Raw genomic sequence first — 26,885 nt, forward strand, 5'->3', positions numbered from 1 at the left:
AACAGGTAGTATTACAGAAATGAAAAGATAAACCAAATATTTGGAGAATATAATTACAAATTATATAGCTGATAATGAATTTGCATCCAGAATATATAAAGAATTGTTTCAATCCAATAAGAAGTAGTCAAATCTATTTAAGAATGGGCAAAAGAGGGGCACCTGGGTGGCTCAGTTGGTTAAGCGTCCGACTTCGGCTCAGGTCACGGATCTCGCGGTCTGTGAGTTCGAGCCCCGCGTCGGGCTCTGGGCTGATGGCCCAGAGCCTGGAGCCTGCTTCTGATTCTGTGTCTCCCTCTCTCTCTGCCCCTCCCCCGTTCATGCTCTGTCTCTCTCTGTCTCAAAAATAAATAAACGTTTTAAAAAAAAAATAAAATAAAATAAAAATGGGCAAAAGATTTTAAAAGATATTTCAGCAAAGAAGATATACAAATGGCTAGTAAGTACTCAAAAAGGTGCTCAGCACCATTAATAATTAAGGAAATGCAAATTAAAATCATAATAAGAAATCAGTTTGATGAAAAAGCTTCTTTAAAAGAAGAATAAATTATCTATAAGACACAGTAATCACTAGAATGGCTAATATTCAAAAAGACAGTAAGTGTTGGCAAAGATATAGAGAAAGTATAACCTTCATACATTATTGGTGGCAATGAAAACTGGTACAGTTACTTTGAAAATTACTTTGTAAGTGACTTTAAAAGCAAAATACAGGCCCTGGGTATCTCAGATGGTTGAGTGTCTGACTTCTGATTTCTGCTCAGGTCATGATCCCAGGGTTGTGGGATATGTATGTGTATATATATACATGAATGTAATCAACTACCAGGTTATATTCCTACATATATACTTGCTCATGTATAAAATCACTTTTGCTCAGGGACAGTCATCGCAGCATTCTTTATAATGTGAAATAGTTAATACAAATGTCCATACGTTTGTTAAATAAATTATAATACATTCCTATAATAAATAAATATGCACATATTATTAAAAAATAAATCAGAACTAATTTAATCACACATCATGGTAAAGAGGTATAGTGGTTGAAAGCAAAGGCTCTAAAGCCAAACTGTCACTGTTTGAAGCCAGCTCTACAACTTACATATGAGAGTCACATAACCTCTCTGTTCCTGTTTCTCATCTGTAAAATGAGGATAAAATAATATATATCTCACATAGCTATGATAAGTCAATGAATATTTACATGCAAAGTCCTTCAGAGTTCTAGCTCATAGAAGTGATCTGTAAATGAGGCTATTACTATTCTCTAAAACATGACTTTGCTAGGTGAAGATAAAAGAGCAAGGGTGTAAAATAAGATGTACAGTATTACATTAAACATTAATGCTTAAAAAAGGATCATATAAATTAATATACTTGTATACAAATACATCTGAAAAGATATATAAGAAACCCCTATCATTGGTTGCCTCCAGGGAGGGGAATGGGATAGCTGGAGGATGAGAGGGGAAACTTACTTTTCTTCATATACCATCTCATACCTTTTGAATTTTGTTCACTGTGCATATTTTTAAAATTAAATGATACATTTACTTTTTAAATGTTATAGTAGAGTAGCTTTAAGCTTTGTTTAAAGCTGCATTTTCTCAGCCTATTTATCTATAAAATACTCTTTTCGAGGAACACCAAAAAATCACCCCTTGTTCCAAACAACACCATTTTAGAGACATTGCTGCAGGCTAAAGAGAGGCACTGAAATTTGCAGAATAGAATGACATATTCAGAGCAGAGATTTGGGACATTTTCCCTTTTTTTGATAGTGTTCTTTTTTGGACATGATAGGTGTCTTCTTTTATTGGATATCCAAGTTTGAACTGCAATTACTTTATAGCATGTGTGAGCAAAAGAAAACAAGTTTTAGAACGCATGCTTTGAGAATAAAACCAAACACACAAATATACCTTTTGTCAGCAAACAAAATATTTTTCATTTCACTAACTCTGTAAATATGTCACAGTCCTAACAAGATTACATAGTGATGTTTTCCTTCTACAAATTCAACTATTTTTCCCAGAGCAGTTTAGCCTGGGGGACTCAAAACTGGATACTCATTTCCCAGACAGATACTGAGGGCCCTCCCAGGATCTCTAATCTCTGTTCCTCTTCTCTATTTGCAAACAGCCACAATACCTTATAACCTCACTCTACAAAGTGAGGCAGTTGCCAAGCACAGAAAGAATGGGAATTTTGGCCAAAATCCCCTAGGTAACAAGTGATGGAGCCAAGACTGTCTCCAGGCTGTCTGCCCTGAGGAGCTTGTGACTTTCTCTACAACACTATACTCCTCCAGAAAATGTTTTTGTCTGTCTTCATATATGAAATATCATACATAAACTTTATGACCTCAAAGGATCTTCAAGATGAAAATTTTAATCATTCTAGAGTTATAGAGTATGTTAGTGGAAAGGCATCTATTTTCTATTTAAATTATTTCATCTATTTCTATTAAAAGTTTTGAATGTTTAAATAACCTAGCTGGGTTATTTAAAATGAAAGTAGAAGAAAATTGTGTTACTCCTTAAATCAGTGTTTCCTACATGGTTTATATTCCATTAAATGTTAACAGGTGTTCAGGCAAAAAGGGTATCAGTGATAAAATACATTTTGCAAATACTGGATAAGCAATGTTGGCCCATTTTCATTACTAGCAGACTTCTTAAAACCTTAAAAATGTCCATATTCATTGTGACTCTCCTAGAGGGGCATAAGGTATAATAAAATGCTTCTCATAACCATTAATAGCTCTCAGACTAGTGTTCTATATCACAAGCCATTTGGGAAATAATTCCTTAGTGAAACAAAGATAGCTTTTAAAAATGAAAAGCAAGCATGCATATTAAAGTAAATGCATTCCTGCTTTTCTCGCAACCTAGACTTAAATCACTGTTTATCAACAGTTTATTAAGTACAAATTACTAAACTGGACACCTAACATCCCTGGAACCATGGAGTGCATCCACCCTATTCAGATAGCACCAATTTTCACTTGAATATTGTTAAAAGTCAATCAACTAAGAATCATTTATACAGCCCTTCATCCCAGGCACTCTGCTAGGCATTAAAGAAACACTGAACAAAATAGACATTATCTCTGCCTCAAATAGTTTACAGCCTTGTAATAAATATAGGCATTAAATGAATGATTTCAATTAATGAAATTATTGCAAGAGGGCAAAATGCTGAAAAGGAAAAGTACAGGAAGTGATGAAAACCTAACAGGGAGGTCATTACTTAGTTTGCAAGGTCAAGGAATTCTTCTCTGAAGAACAGTCATCTCAAGCTAACATTTGATAAATTTAGTCAAAATTTGGCAGAAAAAGAGAAAAGCCATCTTCAGCAGAGTGAATTACAATTTGAAGGATCCAGAGGAGAGAATATGGGACATTCAAGAAGCTGGAATAAGTTCAATATGACTGGAGGACACAGAGGGAAGGACGAAGCGATGCCACATGCTGGGCATACACATGGTGCCAGGTTCTACAAAGAAGGCAAAGACAAGAGGGTGGCATCATGTGTCTTCAAGAAGCTTGGGAGGCAATTATAAAAGTCCAGTTGAAAGAGAAAGGAAGTAACTAACTTTTACTGATTATATAACAAAAGTTAGGTCTTGTGCAATGTGCTTCAAATACATTAACTCATTTAATTCTTACAATGACCCTTAAAGGGTAGAATCATTGCCTATTTTATAAATGAGGAAATAGAGAATCAAGAATATTAGAAAGATGGCTTTCTCAAGATTATATACCTAGGCAAGGGCAGAGTCAGTATTTGACTTCTAAGTCCTTGCCCATAACAGCTAGTTCCTCACCTAAAGGTAAAAAGAACAGGAATCTGGGTGGCAAGCAGTGGGGAAGGAGAGATGGTGAAGAGGTAAGAAACACTGTGGATGGTCTGGCCACTAAGGATGTATCTGCAGAAAATAAAGTCTGTTCTGATCCCTGTGGACTAAGATGTTCTGTAATAAACAGAAACCAACCAAAGAAATAATACCTGACCCTGGAAAAGGAAAACACTCTTTCCAGCATGGAGTTGCTTCACTGAAGAATCCTTTACAGCCTATGGGAACTCAAATAAACAGAATAGAATGGTAGCTTCCAGGGACTGGGGAGTGGGAGAAATGGAAAGATACTGGTTGGATACACTTTCGGTATCCAGAACATAATTATGTATATTTCTGGTATACCAGAACATAATTATGTTCTGAAAATCTAGCACAGCATGGCAACCACAGCTAATAATACTGTGGTATAATGATATAATATAATATAATGTAATATAATGTAATATAATATAATATAATATAATATATACATAATATAAATATAAATAATATAATAATTATATACATGAAATTTGCTGGGAATATATCTTAAGTGTTTCATCGCCCTCCCAAAAATATCTTAAGTGTGGGATACATATGTGTTAATTAATTTGATTATGATAGTTATTTTACAATGTATACATATATTATCAAATCACCACATGGGACACTATAAATATACTTTTCATTCTTTAAACATACTGGTCACACTTTAAATTCTACTAGTCAATTATATTTCAATATTGCAGGGGGAAAAAATGGTTGACATTACAGTTTATAACCGAGATGCTAGCTAAGGCATTTCTGTCTCTTAGAGATCTAGGCAAAATGGACAAAATTGCCACCACCAACACCCTGCCCCCTGTTTCAGACTATGACGTCCACATGCTTTTCCTCTGAATTCTCAGACATTTGCATCTTTAAGGAACTCTCTCATTTCAAGAACTGTGTCAGCACTTGCTGATTTTATCTTGCCCATGTCAATCAGGTTATAAAATTCATCTACTCTCCCATTTTGCTCTCTTATACACAAACATACACACTTCACTTCCACAAGCCATTTCATAGATTTGTCCAATAGCACAAAACACCTGGGAGTTGCCGGAATGTGTCATTTAGGTGGTGCACACCTTTTCTCCATCTCACTAGCTCAACCTGCTCTCATTCCTCCATTCCCCTCTGTTTACTTTTATTCTCTTTTACTCTCTGAAACCAAAAAGCAAGTTTGTCATCTCTTCTCAGGAATAATACATTTTCCTTGGAGTTTCATTATTCATCCCAAGAAGTTTACCAAATAATACCTTCCAAACAAACAAAAGCTCTCAATGAAAGTAATTTAGGGAATATTATTTTCTCTATTTCCTCATAATTACTGTTATTATAAATAAAAGATAACTCTATTATTTACTGAGCACAGATCTTGTGCCAAGCATGATGCCAAGTACTCTAAAAGCAGTATCACATTTAACATGTGATATGTGAACATGTGAATTTAACATCCTCACAAAATTTCTATGACAAAGGTATTGTTTTATCTTTATCTTACCTATTAGAAAACTGTGGGTTAAATGAGTTGCACAAGGTCACACAGCTAGGGAATTAGGAAGCCTGCATTTTTATCCAAGATGTACTGGTGGTATTTTCTCCACCATTGTACCCTGCTTCTCAGTCTTCTACAGACTCAAATCATGAGAGGGTGGACAAAGGCACAAAAGAAGATGCCAAAATTCTACCTAAGTAGGAGGATAGGCTGAATTTCTAGGCAGGACAAACAGTTTTCCAAAAATCTTTTGGTGAGTTTGTAGGTTGGGATGATTGATCTCCTGTGTGACAGTTTCCTAAATTGCATGTCACCCAGTAGAAATGTATAGTTTGATGGGTCCACAGAAAAGGGGACGGGGTGGGGGGAGGAGAAAAACCATTGAAAGAAGCACAAAATTTAATTAAGGAAAACATTAGGTCAATTATGACTAAACGGTGGTATAAAACATTAAGGTAAAATGTATTAGTGTGACATTTGCATTTTTATGAAGTATGAATCACAAAGAAATAATATATGCAGCTAAATTTCAGTTAACTTCCTTTTAAAAGTCTTGTTACCATGGCAATGCCAAGAATGAGTTTTCACAGGATGTAAGATATGGATTTTTTGATTTCTTAAAAGCAGTTTAAATAAAAACTACCAACAGGCATGGTTTCTTTTCATTTCTCTTACATGACCAAGGGCCACTGAAAATAAGAATCACCTAGTCGTCTATTCCAAAAATTACACAGAAGAAAAAAATATTGAAAATTGAACTGGATTTCTCTGTTATATTTCTTTTATTTTTTATTCTCTTTTAGCCTCTAGTATATTTTTAATAGTTTCATTCTGAAAGCTATGCCTAACAAAAACATTGTAATTGTGAGACAAACAAAGAAGAATATTGTCTCTTCTTGGCACTTTCTATAATCCTACCTCTGCTGGTTTAATTAGGAAGTTTTTAATAACAACTACTCTCATTATTGAGATCAGTTAAAATTCCACTATAAAGGCTATCTTTGACACCAGCAGCTAAATGGTTCACCTTCTGAATTCCAGATCTAAGAAAAGTTGCCTGAGTCTCTAATGAATAATAGGGGATTGAGGTTTCTAGGCTACAAAAATCCTGTTGTGGCAAAAAAGGCAGAAACCTAACTCCAAAATCAATAGCGTATTACTCTCTCCACAGGCAAGAGCTGCTGGGTCAGGGGAATCATGAAAAATTCATAGCGGAGGTGGCCAAGTCATCCATAAGACAGAGAAAATGATGCTATACCTAAAGATCCCCTGAGCAATCGAAAGCACTTTATAGATTTCACTGTGGATAAGTGCCGGTGTGTTTCATCTGGGTGCCTTAATGCTACGGCGATCTTATTTTTGACAGTCAATGAGGATGTTTTGATCTATATTTATAGGGTCCTATTTACAGACAGTTGGTAGCCTCTTTACAGCACTTGGACGGTAGTAGTCACAGAGATGTGGCCTGAAGCTGCCTCTGCCTTGAAGATTCCCCTTCCTGGACCTGTCCTAGCTCAGTCTTCGCTCACTGCACTTCTAAAGGGAATAAACTTTGTTAGACTCTACAAATGTATTTGATTCTCATAACAAACCTGCATATTAAGTATTATTATTATTATTTTTATTATTCCCATTTTATCCATCAGGAAAATGAAGTCCAAACAGATGAAGTGATATATTCTAGATCACATGGAAAGTAAAAACATGAATCAGGCAGGATTCTAGCCCAGGTATTTTTTAATCCCATGGCCCCTTGAAATTCAAAAAACAAGTTTACTTGCTTCAAAGGGCCTTAATATCCTTCATTTAAGGTAATTCAATCATAACCAGTCAATCCACATTCAGGGCATCAAAGTACCAGACAAGGCTCTATGTGGGCCCAGGCAAGGGCTATTTCCTCTGGCCTTCCAATCCATTTTATACTCTCTTACTTTCATCTCAGTTTCTCAACAAGTACCTACATGTTAAACACAAAATTCCTCAACCTGATAGTGTATCAGTACTTTACAATGTAGTTCAAAATATACTCTATGGTTTTCATACAAATACAAGGTTGTTAAGATCATAAATTTTCCCTAATATGTCAACACTCCCATGTCCTTGATAGCCATCATGCCCTTGAGAGTGGTTGAAGAACTGCAATGTTCTGTTATCCAACTGCCCCATCTCTTCCCAAAAAAATCTGAAACCCAGGAACCAGCTTTATTTTATTAAACCACTGACTTATTTCTCAATGGCTGCAATTTAGGATAAAGCCAAAACTTCTTAGGCAGAATTCAAGCTTCAGTTTTCCTTTATTTTCTACTTCAAGACATTTTGTTACTATTTAAATAGGCATTTTTAGCAAGCAAGTGTTAGGCACAGCAAAACTGAGAGAAGGTACAGAGGTTTCCCATATAACCCATACTCTTCCACATATCAATATCCCCTACCAGAGCGGTACATTTGTTACAATTAATTAACCTACCTTGAGGAATCATTATCACTAAGTATACAGTATACATTAGGGTTCACTCTTCGTGTTGTACATTCTATGGATTTGAACAAATGGATAATTACATGTTTCCACCACTATATCATACAGAGTATTTGCCTGAAAGTCCTCTATGCTATGCCTATTCATCCCTCCCTCCACTCCACCCAATAATTGGCAACCACTGATCTTTTTACTGTCTCCTTTTGGCTTTTCTAGAATGTCATATAGTTGGAATCATATAGTATGTAACCTTTTAAGACTGTCTTCTTTCAGCTACTAAAATGCATTTGGGGTTCCTCCACCTTTTTTCATGGATTGATAGCTTATTTCTTGTTAGCACTGAAATACATTTCATTATTCAGACTTACCACATTTTACTTATACATTCAGCTACTGAAGGACATCTTGGTTGCTTCTAAGTTTTGGCAAGTATAAATAAAGCTGCTATAAACATCTTTGTATAGGTTTTTGTGTAGATATAAGTTTTCAACTCATTTGAATAAATATCAAGGAGTAAGACAATGGTAAGAGTATGTTTGGTTTTATAGGACTGTCTTCCAAAGTGACTGTACCACTTTGTGTTCCTGCCAGCAATGAATGAAAGTTCCTCACCCTCACCAGCATTAGGGATTGTCAGTGGTCTGGATTTTGGCTGTTTTAATAGCTGTTTAGTGGTATTTCTCTGTTTTAACTTAAATTCTCTGATGATACATGATGTGGAACATCTTTTCATATATTTATTTGGTATCTCTGTATCTTCTCAGGTGAGAGGCTATTCAGGTTCTTTGCCCATTTCTTAGTTGGGTTGTTTATTTTCCTATTGCTGAATTTTAAGAGTTCATCATATATTTTGGATAATAGTTCTTTATCAGATGCATCTTTTGCAAATATTTTATCCCAATTTATGGCCTTTTTATTCTCTTGGACAGTGTCTTCCACAGGACAGAAATATTTAGTTTTACTGAGATCCATCCAGTTTATCAATTCTTTCTTTCATGGATTCTGCCTTTGGTGTTGTATCTAAATGCCATCACCAACCTAAGATCATCCAGATTTTTCCTTTCTTATCTGCTAAGAGTTTTATAGTTTTGCATTTCATATTTAGGCCTGTAATCCATTTTGAGTTAATTTTTGTTAGAGGTATAAATTTTGTGCCTAGATTCAGTGTTCTTTTTTCTGTGTGGATGTCCAGTTGTTCCAGCAGCATTTGATAAAGGGACTATCATTTCTCTATTGTATTGCCTTAGCTCTTTTGTCAAAGTTCAGGTGACTACATTTATATGTCTCTATTTCTAGACTCTCTATTATGTTTCATTGACCTATTTGTTTATTCTTTTGCCAACTTCACACTATCTTGATTATTATAGCTTTATAGTAAGTCTTGAAGTCAGGTAGTGTCAGTCCTCCTACTTCGCTTTTCTCCTTCAATATTGTGTTGGCCATTCTGTTTTTTCCCCTCTCTATATAAACTTTAGAATCAGTTTATTGACATCCAGAAAATAACTTTCTGGGATTTGTATTGGAATTGCATGGAATCTATAGATCAAGATAGGAAGAACTGACATCCTAACAATACCAAGTCTTCCTATCCATGAACATGGACTGTCTTTCCATTTATTTAGTTCTTCATGACTTCTTTCATCAGAGTTTTATAATTTTCCTTATATAGACTTTATACATATCTTATTAAATTTACATATAAGTATTTAATTTTTTAGAGTGCTAATGTAAATAGTATTGTGTTTTTAATTTAAAATCCCCCTTCTTCATTGCCAGTATTCCTTTACATTTTTATTTCCTATTTTCTTCTGTGTTTATAAAACAGTAAATATGTATTTTATTTGCTCCAGATACTTATGTCACCACATAGTCCCCAAATGAGTCCTACATATTCACCAACATTCTTTCGCATGTATCATTCTCTTTACCTAGGATTCTCTGCCCTTGGTCTCCTTTTAAGTTTTGTTGAAGTCTTACCTCTTCTAGGAGGCATTTGTTGGCCTGACTATGGTAATCACTCCCTCTCCTATAAGTCTACTGTATCTTTTTCAGCCTTTAATTACACTCTGCCTTAAATAAACTCTACTTCTCACTGTGTCTTTAGTCTACAGCAAGAATATGATCTCCTTGGGGCACCTGGATGGCTCAGCCAGTTAAGTGTCCAACTTCAGCTCAGATCATGATTTCATGGTTTGTGGGTTCAAGCCCCACATCAGGCTCTGTGCTGACAGCTCAAAGCCTGGAGCCTGCTTTGGATTCTGTGTCTTCCTCTCTATCTGCCCCTCCCCCGCTCATGCTTTGTTTCTCTCTGTCTCTCAAAAATAAATAAATGTTAACAATTTTTTTAAAAAAGAATATGATCTCTTTAAGCCAAGATCAGCTCGTTCTCACACATCTCTCAGTTTGTAGAAGTGCCAGGAACTGTGTCATGTAGGTTCATATTCAGATCTCATTTAGTTTGAATTCTCCAGGCCACCTGATAATTCTCTTTTAGCATGATCTTTTATTGCTTTCTACTAGTGTCTTGAACAAAAGATAAATTCAACCAGTAATCCCCAGAACAGTCTTTAAGGGAAGCAGAAGTCATTGTGGCTGAATTACATGGGAGAAGTGAGACTTTCTACTCTTAGATACTGTGAAAATATCTGGGTTAGCCTTACGCATTTGTCAAATGCCTTTTATATGCCAGGTTCAGTGTTAGGCAGTGAAGCAGATACCAAGATGAGAAAAATACCCTGCTTCTAAAGGGGCTCACAGTCTAATGAGAAAGCTTCAACAGAAATATTGGGGCTTATATTTTAAAAAGTTAGGAGGAGTTCACTAGAGAAAGAAGAGGAAGGGGGCACCTGGGTGGCTCAGTCGGTTAAGTTTCTGACTTTGGCTCAGGTCATGGTCTCATGGTATGTGGGTTCGATCCCCATGTCGGGCTCTGTACTGACAGCTCAGAGCCTGGAGCCTGCTTCAGATTCTTGTGTCTCCCTCTCTCTCTGATCCTACCCCACTCATGCTCTCTCTCCCTCTCTGTCAAAAATAAATAAACATTAAAAGAAAATTTTTTTAAAAAAGAAAGACAAGAGGAAGAATCAACATGAGTAAAGATCTGGACTTTAGTAGGATATTACCTATTCTACCCCACTCATGCTCTCTCTCCCTCTCTGTCAAAAATAAATAAACATTAAAAGAAAATTTTTTTAAAAAAGAAAGACAAGAGGAAGAATCAACATGAGTAAAGATCTGGACTTTAGTAGGATATTACCTATTCTAACATACTGCCCATATTCCTTAAATACAGATTTTTTTAAAATTCTTCTCTCACTAAATATTTTCTCATCTTATTCTAGATTGTTTCTGTTTATACTTCCATAAAAGAAATGAATTAGAAAGTCATTGGCACCAGAAATTTCTCATCCTTGGCAAGCCTTTTTATAAGTACTTAGTGCTCTTGGTAACAGGGGGGAAAAAAGAGGCCTATGGAGCCTAGAGAGACTGTTAGGTAAGTCTTAATCTCTGTGAGAGAAAGACTGCATTGTAACCAGACGAATCCAGGCCTCAACCTGCTGAGGTATACTGAGAGGCTTAATCCTGCAAATTGCCTTAAAATACCCAGTCAATACCATCACCAAAGCAGAAGGCATTATGGATCATAAAGAGAGCCAAGCAGAAAGAACAAAGGAGATTTTTCACACTGGGCACCTCTAAGATGCTGTGTCTTTTGAAGTTTGTTTGGCAATGGTCTGGCCAAACTCCAAACCCACTAACTATCCTATTCATTACTAAATGCATCTAGTGGCCTGAACAAGAACTCAAAAAATAGGATTCTTTTGTGTGTCTTCTAATAATAGTAAATGGTAATAATGATAATAAAAATTACTCTTTGTTATAAATCTACAATGTGATATATTATATATACTATCACATCTAATTATCATAAGGACTCTATAAAGTACATAATTCTTACCACCCATTCCCTAAATCCACTGCCCTCACCATTTTAAAAATGAGGAATCTGAATTTTAAAGGGCAAGTTTAATATTACTTTGCCCAAAGTCACACAGCTACTATAAGGCAGACCCAGGATTTAGACCCTGGTCAGTTACAAAATGACGCTGCTGTCACCTCTACTTTACTACACTGCCTCTCATGAAGTGTTCCTATATTACCTAACATTAGGAAAGGTCAATATAAAAACATAGGGCTACACATTGAAGGACAACAACTATGCACAGGACTGAAAAAGAAACAAAAGCTACTGTCCACATCAGAAATTAAGACCAGATCCACAAAACAATTCTGAAAGAAATGAAATATAAATGTATTGGCCCCCATTCTATGCTTCTTAGTTGTGATCATTTTCACATTTTTATGATTATGGTCTCTGGAGAAAAACAGTCAATGAGAAGGGATAAAAGTTGCATAAAATTAATAGCTAACTCACCAAAAAGGAAGTTGGTAAAGAAAAAGATAGACATAACTTACAAATCACTTAAAATGATATGAATTCAATAGAAGTGAATCAAAGGATAATGTATTCAAGAAGCAAAACAAGTCTATTATGTATAACAGAAATGAAGGGGATTAGAACCTGAGTTTGTCACGTTTCATTACTATTTAGCTCTCTGATCTTAAAAATTAATTTCTCTGCCCAATTCCCTCATCTGTAAAATGAGGGAAACAATATATTCTTCCTTTTCAGAGTTATAGGGATTAACTATAATAGCATGAGTAAAATTTTTATAAATTCTAAAAACACAAACAATTTTTAGTTATTTTTAGTATTTCTCTATGACCCATTGCTCTGAGAAATTCAGAGTAAATTCAGAAAGGCACAGTTAAGCATCCGACTTCAGCTCAGGTCATGATCTCGCAGTTTGTGAGTTTGAGCCTTGTGTCGGGCTCTGTGCTAGTGGTGCAGAGCCTGCTTGGAATTCTCTTTCTCCCTCCCTCTCTCTGTCCCTTCCCCACTTGTGCTCACTCTCTCTCTCTCTCTCAAAATAAATAAAGTTAAAAAAAAAGTAAAGCAAGACATTTAGAGTGAAACATCTAGAAAACAGATTCAAAGGAACATACAAATGCATGATAACATGAAAACAAAAAGTAAAATATAATAAAGCTGGTCAGAAATACAAGAGAAAAGAAAAAAAAACTGACATTTACTGAGACCTAATTTAGTGCCAGAGTTTTTGACAACATTATTTAAACACTAACAACTTTGAATAGGAGCACTTTCCCTGATTTTATAAAGAAGAAAACTAGAGTTCAAAAATATGCACAAATTTACCCAAAGTCACATAGCTAATAACATTGGGGTTTTAATTCAAAACCAGATTTCTTAGATTCCAAAACCCATATTTCAGAGGCAATAACTATTCAGCTGGATCCTGAACAAAGAGCAGAGTGACTGCAGCATAACATGGAAAACAAACCAAAACCACACCAAAATCTAGTCTAGCACATCATTCAAGGTCTGGCTGGAAACAGATGGCAAACTCAAACAAGATAAATGAGAGCATAATAAAGGAACAATTTACAAGAGTGTGAACAGAGTAAGGAAAACCAGCCAGGGATAATGAAATATCCCAGTTCTAGCAAAAGCAAAAAGCTTCAACCTTATGCCCATAGAGGTTGAGGCTTATTTAAGGCCCTTTAGTAATGAATGACCATTGGGAAAGAGTTGTTACCCAAACCTGGAAAATGTTAAGGTGGCTTTTATAGAGGAGGAATAACCATTCCAATCTCTCTCTTTTCCCACCTTGTGATATCTTGACTGTGTCTCTCATTGGTATTCAACTACCAGCCACAGTATTAAGAGAGCCTGGTAGGGGCTCCTGGGTGGCCCAGTCAGTTGGGCATCTGACTTCAGCTCAGGTCATGATCTCATGGCTCATGGGTTCGAGCGCCGTGTCAGGCGCTATGCCAACAGCTTGGAGCCTGAAGCCTACTTCAAATTCTGTGTCTCCATCTCTCTCTGCCCCTCCCCATCTAATACTCTGTCTCTTTCTCAAAAATAAATAAACATTAAAAAAAATTAAAAAGAGAGGCTGATAATTCAGTCCATAAAGGTCAGTCTCTTGGGACTCTAAGCAGGGTAGGAAAAGAGCAGAGAGTGAATCTAAAGGGACAAATGGAAAATATCCAGAACACGAGAAAAATGGTCCAATGTATTTTAGGTATCAGCCATACTTAAAAAGGTAGACTCTTGCTATTACCAACAACTATGACTACAGAATAGAATACTTTATACTGAAATCAATGAATCTAAGTAGGTATGGAACATGAAGAGAAAGTATGGCTCACCTCTAAAGTCTACAATTTGACCTTGCTTTTGTCCTGATTTCCCAGAAAATACTTAAAAAATACAATGTGTTGGATCATCTAAAATTGTTGAATATGATGATAATTTTACCAATTACTTTCCAATATTTTATAAATATCTTTTTCATGACACTTCTATGGAGAAAGATGTCAAAAAATGTTATCTTTCAGAGAAGGCAAAAGGCCTTATAAAGTTAAAGTTCTGTGTAAAATAAGATTTTATGGTTTGGTAAACTCACTTCAATTCTCTGAGCCCCTCTGAAATCATGCAAATAAGTGTCTCTACAAATTCTGTACGCATGTGTGCATGTGTGTATGCATGTGCATGTCTGTGTTGTAGATAATGATCTAATCTATTTATTCAACATTTAGTGTATGCCTCTTTGAAAAGCTCTGTGCTTCGTAATAGTGAAACAAAGATATTAAAAATACAGAGCCTGCAAGAAACCTCAAGCAAAAGTTTTTGTCATTTTGACTTGTTCCCATAAATAAAATACTTAAATGTGTAGGAAAATAACTTGTTTATTTCCATTATCATTTTCATAATGTTTACCACTTTAAGAAATCATACCACATAGTAAGTAAGCATCAACAGTGTTTACTGAATGAGTGGAAATGAATATTAGAATCACAGCATGTAAGAAATGAAGAACATTACCATGTTTTTTAAGGCTTCTAACCTTTGTACATGCTCTTTTTTAAATGTAGAACATCCTTCCTTGCTGTGATCTCCCATTTATTTTGGTATATAAGCTCTGTATTGAACTATATCATAAATACATAGTAGTGCACAAATTGCAAATGCATAGCTTGATAACCTTTTTAGAAACCAACACATATGGATATGCCACCTTCAGATCAAGAAACAGAACAAAGCCAGCACTCCTGAAGCCCTTTTCCAGGCATAGCCCACTCACCAACAGTAACCACTACACTAACTTTTAATAATGATATTTTTGTCCAATTTTAACTTTATATAAATGAAATCATATGGTATATACTCTTTTGTTTCTGTCCCCTTTCTCCATATTATTTTTGTGAGATTCTTTCATGTTGTTGCACATAGCTATAGTTCACTCATCCTCAATGCTGTATGGTATTCCAAGATATAGGCAGGACTGTAATCCAATTTATCAATTCTACTATTTGTAGCAATTTGAATAATATCCATTTGATTATTACAGATAGTCAACTAAAAATATTTTATATGCCTTTTTGGAGAATTTTGTACACACTTCTGGGACTAAAAACCTAGAATTATCTACTAGAGCAAATTGATCTACTAGAGCATATTAGCTCTATAGTACTTTTATAGTACTTTTATAGTATTCTTCTTTAAGGTATTTATACCAATTTATACTCCCACCAACAGAATATAAGAATTGCAGTCTAAATAAATTTAAATATTCAGTTTAAGCTAAGTTATTTCATTTTGGAAGTATTTCCTGATCACCCCAGTCCATCAGTTGCCCTTTACCTATACTGTTAAACTATATTCCATTTTGCATCACCACTTTTATATACACTTATTTGCATTATTTTTCTTCTGTCTTCACTTCTAGTATACAAATGTCTTAAGGGCAGAAAGTATACCTTGTTCATATTAATAGCGCCTGGTACACAATGGGTGCTCAGAATATTTGTTGAATAAGTGAATGAATAACATTATTTAATCCACTCCTTTTCTATTATATAAGACAAGTGAGACCTAGAAGAGTGAAATGCCTGGGGAGAAGCCACACAACGCAGCACTAGTTCAGTGACACAGCTGGGTTTAGAGTCTGGGGTCATGCCTCCTAATTCATTGCTTTTTTCACTACATTATGCCAGTTTCCTTAAAAATCTTACTCTCACAATAAACTTGCAAGTAAGTTTAGTTGCATTTTCGCTTTCAAAGGAGAAGTCACAGGACAGTATAAATCTCCTGACAGCTGATGATAAGGATATAGAACCTCCCTATATGCTGTGACAGAAAAAGGGAAACCATATTTCACGACAAACAAACATGCAAGGGACAAAATAGTTAGGCATAAAGAGCTCCGGGGAAAACCTTTTAAATGCATATCCAAATATTCAAAAAGGCTGGAGATGGTCTCAATTTATAAACCCCATAAAATGTTCTGAATTATTGAATGGTACAGTATCTGATTTTAAAGGATTATATAGAGACATGAAAAGATGAGACAGCTGACAGATATACCCTGACAGTTTGTAGTTATGGCCTGATGTTACAGAAGTCTGCCAAATAATATTCTACTACAGAAATTTATGTTGAATTTTATAAAGCACCAAAGCAAATACACTGAGAAAGAAATGGATAAAACAGTCAGGCAAAACAGAATGAACACAGAGTATCAGTGCAATTCAAAAAGAAAGGGCACTTAGATCATTTGGTTTCTCATAGGACAATCTAGGATCCTTTCGTAAATTATTTAAAGTAGTTAGACCAAAATCATTTAAATCAATGAATCCTTTTTTAGCACTGTCTATGTACAAAGCACTAAGGAAGATACAAGGAAATGCAGGAACTTTTATCATGATGTTTTCCTGATCATAAATCTTCAAAGTATCTTCTTTTGGTTAGAAAAGAAAGGAGTGTCCACTCCTAAATGAACTGGTTTCAGCCTATTTCCCCATCATTTAAATAGACTATTTTCTCTCCAAAATTAGACTCTTGATATTTCTTCACATACCTCTTAATATCATATTTCACTGCCTTTGATCTTGCTCTTTCCAGAGGAGGAAAAGGGATGGGAGGGAAGAATATATATAAGGCAATATTATGTGCCTGATACTGAGCCATAAACTTAATATCCATTATATCTTTTAAACTTCAAATCAGTTGTCTTCAACTTAATCCAGTTCTCTTGACCTCATCCACTGCTCTTGTCAAGATTCTTGATATCTTCCACATTGCTAAATATTGTAATCAATTCTTGACTTAACAGTAGTGTTTGGAACAGTAGATCATTGCCCTTAAAACATTTGCATCACTTGCTTTGACCATACCACACTATTGTTGTTTTCCTCAGGCTTCATTGGCTGCTCCTTCTTTTTGTAAGATTCTCTTCATCTCCTTGATCTCTAAATATCTTCTCCCCTAGCTGGGTTCAATCCTTGAACCTTTTCCCTTCTCAAAATACACCCATTCCCTTAATAATTATCTTAATCAGTCACATGGCTTTAAGTACCATCTATTTACATTGATAGCTCTTAAATTTATAATAGAGTTTAGACATTTCCTTGACTCATTTGCCCAACTTCTTATTCAAAATTTCTATTTGGATGATTAACAAACATATTTGAAATAAGTCTCCTGATTTTTCCTCTCCCACTTATTCTTTCCAGATTCCCATCTTATTAATAGCAATTTCACTCTAATACATGTTTGGATCAAAAACTTTGAAGTCTTCCTCAGTTCTTCTCATTCTCTCACATCCCAAATCTATCAGTAAACGTATTGGTTATTGTTCCAAATATTCCCAAAATATGACTGTGCTTATCACCTCTACTGTTAGTACTCTGATCCAAATCATCATAATTTCTTGTTGGGATTATTTCAATTACTTCCTAACTGGTTCCTCTGCTTCTGCATTTCTTCTTCTAAAGTTCATTCTCTCCATTGAGGACAATTAATACAAATCAGATTTTAACACTCCCATGTTCATAACCCTCTAAAATTTTTGTCATATCACCCAACACAAGCCCTTACACTGACCCTTAATAGCCAACACGATCTGGACCACATTACCCCTATGACTTCATTTCCCATCAATCTTCCTTTCATTCACTGTTTCAACCATAAGGAATTACTTCCTTTCCTAAAATATGTCAGCCATGCTCTAACTCAAGGCTTTTGCATTTGTGTCCTCTGATCCATAACATCTTCCCTAGATATGTAACTGGTTCACCTGCTTCAGATTTTTGCTCAAATTATACCTTTGCAATGATATCTTCCATAAATACTCTACTTAAAAATTGTAACCTCCATCACTGTCCGGCCTAATCCTCATATATGACTTTTTAATCCCCCCATAGCAGTTTTTACCATCACTCTCCAGCCTAATCCTCATATATGATTTTTTAATCCCTCCGTAGAAGTTTTTACCATCTGTCATGTTTTAGTTATTTACTTCTACACTCCCTTTTCTCCCCACTAGAATGCAAACTCCATGAGGTAAAATTCAGGCTTGTGTAACTCTAAAGTTTATGTTCTTTTAACAACATAATTGCCTATAATTTCTTGTCATGATGACTTTCATATCTACATATATGAATCATATCTTGACTTAAAAACCCAGTCCAACGTGGACACTCAAGAAATATTTCATGAATTAATGAGATGTAGTTTGGGCCTTCAAACTCTTTATAATTTAGCTACAGGGATAATGAAAAAAATGAAAATAAGAAAGTAACAGAGATATCAAAAGGTATACATTATACGTAGTAGAGTATGACAGACCTAGGTTCAAATTCTATCACTGAGTGACATTAGGAAAAACACAAGTTCTTTCAGGCTCCATTTCCACACCTACATATGAGGAAATTAATAACCACCTAACAAATTGTGCAAGGATTAAACAAATCAGTAAGGAATACAAATCACCTAATCAAGTGCCTGGTGAATGACAGCACTCATCAAATATTAGTTTCCTTCTCCCAAATGAACTAATTTTTCTTGCAGAATAAGTATTTTCTGTATCAGAGCTACAACATTAAGCCAAATCCTTTTGGTAATTACAATGGTACCAGGATATATGTGAATTTAGACAATCCAATAATTCCAAGGCTACTAACTGCCTCTCCACCACCAAAATAAAATCACAGCAATAAGATTTTCACATGAATAGTGCCTATTCCTAAAGCAACCCGAGCCACTCCTGAAAGGGACAATGTTTTCACTCCTGATATCTAAGCAGTTTCCCCCAATCTCTGAAGGGCAATACACTTGTTATTCTTGCATGCCGTAGCACCTTAACTACTCTCTGATATAAAACAGGCAATCTGTGTGTGGACTGCACAGATTCTGTTTGATCTCTCAGAATTCTTTCTCTCATCTCTAGTGGTACTTGACTGCCAAGAGAATAGAGATTTGGAAGGTAACAAAGACATATTATCAATTCATTCAATTTCCTTATTCTCTTTATCTGTTACATTCACACAAAACTATCTGTGTCCTAAATGGAAAAGACCCAAGAAATGCTACTAATAAATCCAGAAGTATTGCTAGAACCAAATACCACTGAGTCTCTATGATGTGGACTGTTGATTTTACTTATTATTTGGCTTGCTGAGGCAATACTGAATTTCATTCAAGTGATCGTAATTCTAGTAGTCTCTCTTCTGGTAGCTTTCTTTGGCAAATTTTAAACATTCTTAATCTAGCACCCTAAAATGTAACCAAACAACTATGCATGATCAACAGGTCACAGGCTTTGGAATAAAAAAGAATCTTGCCTATGTAGTTACTAGCTATAACAACTTAGACAAGTTACTAAATCTTGTTGTGCCTCAGTTTCCTAGTTTGCAAAATGGAATAATAATACCTACTCTGCAGGGTTATTGTAAAGATCAAATGAGGAAACAATCAAAATCCGAGAGGAGAACACAGGCAGAAACCTCTTTGACCTCAGCTGTAGAAACTTCTTAGTAGATGTGCCTCCTGAGGCAAGAGAAACAAAAGAAAAACATGGGGCCCCTGGGTGCTCAGTTGGTTAAGCGTCCAACTTCGGCTCAGATCATGATCTCACAATTTGCAGTCCCTGAGTTTGAGTCCCGTGTAGGGCTCGGTGCTGACAGTTTGGAGCCTGGGGCTTGCTTCGATTCTGTGTCTCCCTCTCTCTGCTACTCTCCCACTCTTTCTCTCTCTCAAAAATATATAAACATTAAAAAAAAAGTTTTTAAAGCAAAAATAAACTTGGGAATTCATCAAGATAAAAAACATCTGGGGGCGCCTGAGTGGCTCAGTAGGTCGAGCATCCGACTTCAGCTCAAGTCATGATCTCACAGTTTGTGGGGTGGGTTCGAGCCCCGCGTCAGACTCTGTGCTGATGGCTCGAGGCCTGTAGCCTGCTTCAGATTCTGTGTCTCCCTCTCTCTCTGCTCCTCCCCTGCTCACACTCTGTTTCTCTCTTAAAAATGAATAAAGATTTAAAAAATTAAAAAAAAATCTGAACAGGGAAAGAAACAATCAACAAAACTAAAAATCTACCTTCAAAATGAAAGAAAATATTTGCAAATGACATATCTGATAAAGGGTCAGTATGGAAAATATGTAAAGAACTTACAAAACTCAACACCCAAAAAACAAATAATCCAGTTTTAAAAAATGGGAAAACTTGAGCAGATATTTTTCCAAAAAAAGACACACAGATGGCTAACAGACTCATGAAAAGATGCTCAACATCACATAATCAGAGAAATACAAATCAAAACTACAATGAGATATCACCTCACATTTGTCAGAAAGGCTACAATTAACAACAGAGGAAATGGCAGGTATTGGCGAGGATGGAGAAAAAGGGGAACCCGCTTACACTGATGGTGGGAATGTAAACGGGTACAACTACTCTGGAAAACAGTATGGAGGTTCCTTAAAAAGTTAAAAATAGAACTACCCTATGATACAGCAACTACTAGGTATTCACCCAAAGGATACAAAAGCATGGACCCAAAGGGATGTAAGAGGTGAATCGCTAAATTCTACACCTGTAAATAATATTACACTGAATGTTAACTAACTGGAATTTAAATAAAAACTTGAGGGGAAAAAAGATCAAATGAGAAAATCATTGAAAGTTATCTACCAACAGTGGTACACACAAAGAAAATGCTGAAACCACGGGAGAAATCATTATCTTTATGGTTACCCTCAATATACCATGCTATCTTGTGCCCCATTCTCTTTGTTCAGACTCTTCCCTGTCTGGAATGCTCTTCTCCCTGCCCTAACTTAATAAAACCCTGTTTTATCCTTCTGATTCTCTTCAAGTGTCACCTCCTATTGCTCCTCCACCCCACCCAGCTCCTCTGCAATATTTCAGGTAAGTTGCAGGTAGATTACAAGAAATGATCACATATCCAAATATGGATTATGTTTCTAATTTAATTAGTGAATGAAACCGCACAGAGCAAGAGCAGCAGATGCAACATATCTTTCTTATTCTTCGTTGGACCCTCAGTTTCCTAAGGAATCACGCACTTGCTGGTGATAGCTCCACAAACTCTCAGTCCTGCCAGAACTGCCCAAATTTTTGCTCCCTTTTTATACTCATGGTGTACATTACCATTTCGGAATAATTTGCATTGGCATTAAAATGTAAACACTTCCATTATAAGGAAACTTTTACAACATCTAGATCCTTTGATTCTAGAACAAAACTCAGCCTCAGAAAGTAGAGTTGAAACAAGTCTGTTAATAATATCTGTATCCTCAGTATCTCAGAAGCTTGCTCCTTAGAATTATACACCTTTTGTTGAGCTAGCTACTCATTTACCTGTTTGCTTACTGATAAAGTAGCAAGCTGATTAAGTTTTGACTGCTATTACTACTAATGCTGAACATTTACAAGATACTTTCACCTGAGTGGTTCAGCTATTGAATTTACATCCAAGGACCAAGCATATAGATCAACTTCCCTTGAATAATCAAAGTAAATTCTGTGATCTCATTACAACTTGATAAACCTCAAATATTTTGTTTGTAAAATGACAATGCAATTGTTTATATATGTAACTGTCAAATGACGGGATTGTGATCTCCTTAAGAACAAGGACTACTACTTTTTAATTCTGTACAGCCTTGGCTTGTACAGCACTTAAAATACAACACAGTGATTAAAAGCAAGGACTTTGCATTTAAAGCTTAAATGGTAGTCTTGGTTCTGCCACTGACTAGCTATGGATGTTTGGGCAAGTTACTTACATGGTCTTAGGTTCATTTTCCTTCTCTGTAGAATGAGAATAAAACTTTAACCTCTTATGGTTTTCATGAGTACTGGAGTGTGTGTGTGTGTGTGTGTGCGCACGTGTGTGTGTAGAATTAAAATTCTTAGAACAGTAATAAGCACATCATAAGCATTGAATAAATTTGAGCCATTTAATTATTTATTTTTAAAAGTTTTAATTTAAATTCCAGTTAGTTAACATACAGTGTAATACTAGTTTCAGGTATACAATATAGTGATTCAATACTTCCATACAACACCCCATGTTCATCAAAATGCACTCCTTAATCTCCATCATCTATTTCACTCTTCCCCACCCCCACATCCCCTCTAGTAATGGTATCTATAGTTAAGAGACTGTTTCTTGGTTTTTCCCCTCTTTTTTTTCCACGTTGCTCATTTGTTTTGATTTTTAAATTCCACATATGAGTGAAATCATGATACCTTTCTCTGACTGACTTATTTTACTTAGCATAATACTCTCTAGCTCCATCTATGTCATTGCAAGTGACAAGAATTCACTCTTTTTTTTTATGGCTGAGTATATATACACTACATCTTCTTTATTCATTCATCTATCCATGGACACTTGGCTGCTTCAATGTCTTTGCTATTGTAACTAATGCTGCAATAAACACAGTGGTGCATGTGTTTTTGAACACGTGTTCCCCTTGAACTAGTGTTTTTGTATTTTTTGGGTAAATACCCAGTAGCGTGACTCCTGGATAGCACTATAGGGTTGTTCGATTTTTAACTTTTTGAAGAACCTCCATATTGTTTTCCACAGTGTCTGCACCAGTCTGCATTCCCACCAACAGTGCACAAGAGTTCCTTTTTCTCAACATCCTCTCCAACACCTGTTTCTCAGTGTTGTTGATTTTAGCCATTCTGAATAGGTGTTGCCTGATATTTCATTATAGTCTTGATTTGCATTTCCCTGATGGTAAATGATGATAAATATATTTTCAAGTATCTATTGGCAAAAGATGTCTCCTTTGGAGACAACATGGGGTGCTGTATGGAAGTGTTGAATCACTATATTGTATACCTGAAACTAATATTACACTGTATGTTAACTAGCTGGAATTTAAATTAAAACTTTTAAAAAAACGTCTGTCCACATTTAATTGATTATTCATCTTTTGGGTGTTGAGTTTTATAAGTTCTTTATGTATTTTGGGTACAGATAAGCTTTATCAGATATGTCATGTGCAAATATCCTCTCCCAATCTGTAGGTTGTCTTTTAGTTTGTTGATTATTTCCTTTGCTGTGCAGAAGCTTTTTATTTGATGTAATCCCACTAGTTTATTTCTGCTTTTGTCTCCTTTTCCTCGGGAGACATATCTAGAAAAGAATTGCTATGGCGACATCAAAGGCTAGTGCCTCTGTTCACTTCTAGGATTTTTATGGCATCAAGTCTCATAGTTAGGTCTTTAAAATATTTTGAATTTATTTTTTATACATATCTGGTGCAAGAAAGCAATCCACTTTCTTTCTTTTGCATGTAGCTTTCCAGTTTTCCCAACTTCATTTGTTGAAGAGACTGTCTGTTCCCACTGGATATTTTCCCTGCTTTGTCGAGATGAACTGACCATACAATTGTGGGTTCATTTCTGGGTTTTCTACTCTGTTACATTGATCAATGTGTCTACTTTCTTCCACCAGTAACATGCTGCTTTGATTACTACACCTTTGTAATATAACTTGAACTGTGGAATTGTGATGCCTTCAGTTTTGTTTTTCTTTTTCAAAATTGTTTTGGCTATTCAGGATCTTTTGTGGTTCCATATAAATTACAGGATTGTTTGCTCTGGCTCTGTGAAAAAGTTGGTGGTATTCTGATAGGAATTGCATTCAATATGAAAATTACTTTGATTAATATAGACGTTTTAACATTTATTTTCAGACAGTCCATAGGCATGGGCTGTCTTTCCATTTGTTTGTATCAATTTCAATTTCTTTCATCAATGTTTTATAGTTTTCAGAGTATAGGTCTTTTCGTTTTTTGGTTAGATTTATTCCTGAGTACCCGAGTATCCTTTTTTTTTTTTTTTTTTTTTTGGTGAAATTATAAGTGGGATGGCTTTCCTACTTTCTCTTTCTGCTGCTTCATTAAGGTGTTATGGAAATACAATAGATTTCGTATCTGGTGTCTTTACTAAAGTCTTTACTAAATTCAAGTATCAGTTCTAGCAGAACTTCGGTGGTGTCTTTGGAGCTTTCTATATATAGTATCATGTCATCTGAAATAGTGAAAACTTTACTTCTTCCTTACTGATTTAGATACTTTTTATTTCTTTTTGTTGGCTGGCTGCTGTAGCTAGGATTTCCAATACTATGTTCAATGAATGCGGTGAGAATAGATATCTGTGCCTTGCTCCTGTCCTTAGGAAAAAAGTTCTTGGTTTTTCCCCACTGAGGATGATATTAGTTGCCGGTTTTTCATACATGGCCTTTGTTATGCTGAGATATGTACCCTCTAAACCTACTTTGTGGAGAGTTTTTATCATGAAAGGATATTGTACTTTGCCAGATGCTTTTTTTGCATCATTGAAATGATCATATGATTTTTATCCTTTCTCCTATGGATGTGATGAATCACACTGATTAATTTGTGAATACTGAACAATCACTGCAACCCAGGAATAAATCCCACTTGATCTTGATGAATGATTTTTTTAATGTATTGCTGAATTCGGTTTGCTAGTATTTTATTGAAGACTTTTCCATTTATGTTCATCAGAGATATTATATGTAGTCTCTTTTTCAGTGGTGTCTTTATCTAATTTGGGTATCAGGGTAATTCTGACTTCACAGAATGAATTTGGAAATTTTTCTTCTTTTTTCTATTTTTTGGAATACTTTGAGAACAATAGGTATTAACTCTTATTTAAATGTTTGACAGAATCTGTCTGCGAAGCCATATATATGGTCCTGGGCTTTTGCTTATTGCTATTTTTTTATTACTGATTCAATTTCTCTCATGGTTATTGGTCTGTTCAAACTTTCTTTTTCTCCCTGTTTCAGATGCAGTAGTTTATGTCTTTTAGGAATTTATCCATTTCCTCTAGATTGTCCAATTTGTTGGCATATAGTTTTTCTTAATTCTGTCTTACAGTTGTTTGTATTTCTGTGGTGTTAGTAGTTATTTCTCCTCCCCCATTTATGGTTTTATTTCTGAACCCTTTCTCTTTTTTTCCTGATAATTCTGGTTAGATGTTTATCAATTTTATTTTTGTCAAATACCAGCTACTGGTTTCATTGGTCTATTCTTTTGTTTTCCATTAGTTTTTACATCATTTATTTCTATTCTAATCTTTATTATTTCCTTCCTTCTGCTGGTTTTATGTTTTGTTTGTTGTTCTTTTTCTAGCCCCTTTAGGGGTAAGTTTAGGTTGTTTTTTTGAGATTGTTCTTGAGTCTGGAAGTAGGCCTGTTCTGCTATAAACTTCCTTCTTAGAACCTCTTTTGCTGCATTCCACAGGGTTTTTTCCAATATATGAAGTTTATTGTCAAATTGGTTTCCATACAACACCCAGTGCTCATCCCAAAAGGTGCCCTCCTCAATACCCATCACCCACCCTCCCCTCCCTCCCACCCCCCATCAACCCTCAGTTTGTTCTCAGTTTTTAAGAGTCTCTTATGCTTTGGCTCTCTTCCACTCTAACCTCTTTTTCTTTTTTCCTTCCCCTCCCCCATGGTCTTCTGTTAAGTTTCTCAGGATCCACATAAGAGTGAAAACATATGGTATCTGTCTTTCTCTGTATGGCTTATTTCACTTAGCATCACACTCTCCAGTTCCATCCACGTTGCTACAAAGGGCCATATTTCATTCTTTCTCATTGCCATGTAGTACTCCATTGTGTATATAAACCACAATTTCTTTATCCATTCATCAGTTGATGGACATTTAGGCTCTTTCCATAATTTGGCTATTGTTGAGAGTGCTGCTATAAACATTGGGGTACACATGCCCCTATGCATCAGTACTCCTGTATCCCTTGGGTAAATTCCTAGCAGTGCTATTGCTGGGCAATAGGGTAGGTCTATTTTTAATTTTCTGAGGACCTCCACACTGTTTTCCAGAGTGGCTGCACCAGTTTGCATTCCCACCAACAGTGCAAGAGGGTTCCCGTTTCTCCACATCCTCTCCAGCATCTATAGTCTCCTGATTTGTTCATTTTGGCCACTCTGACTGGCGTGAGGTGATATCTGAGTGTGGTTTTGATTTGTTTTTCCCTGATGAGGAGCGACGTTGAGCATCTTTTCATGTGCCTGTTGGCCATCCGGATGTCTTCTTTAGAGAAGTGTCTGTTAATGTTTTCTGCCCATTTCTTCACTGGGTTATTTGTTTTTCGGGTGTGGAGTTTGGTGAGCTCTTTATAGATTTTGGATACTAGCCCTTTGTCCAATATGTCATTTGCAAATATCTTTTCCCATTCCGTTGGTTGCCTTTTAGTTTTGTTGGCTGTTTCCTTTGCTGTGCAGAAGCTTTTAATCTTCATAAGGTCCCAGTAATTCATTTTGGCTTTTAATTCCCTTGCCTTTGGGGATGTGTTGAGTAAGAGATTGCTACGGCTGAGGTCAGAGAGGTCTTTTCCTGCTTTCTGCTCTAGGGTTTTGATGGTTTCCTGTCTCACGATCAGGTCCTTTATCCATTTTGAGTTTATTTTTGTGAATGGTGTGAGAAAGTGGTCTAGTTTCAACCTTCTGCATGTTGCTGTCCAGTTCTCCCAGCACCATTTGTTAAAGAGACTGTCTTTTTT

General features: G+C 35.7%; 1 protein-coding gene across 9 annotated transcripts in view; it reads right to left on the minus strand.

Annotated features, from left to right (window-relative positions):
* The window catches only part of LOC122227036 (BEN domain-containing protein 5), a 1,450,833-nt gene that overhangs the window by 1,021,907 nt on the left and 402,041 nt on the right, over positions 1-26,885 (minus strand). The window lies entirely within an intron of this gene.

This window comes from Panthera leo, chromosome C1 (genome assembly GCF_018350215.1).
Source record: "Panthera leo isolate Ple1 chromosome C1, P.leo_Ple1_pat1.1, whole genome shotgun sequence".
Lineage (NCBI taxonomy): Eukaryota > Metazoa > Chordata > Mammalia > Carnivora > Felidae > Panthera > Panthera leo.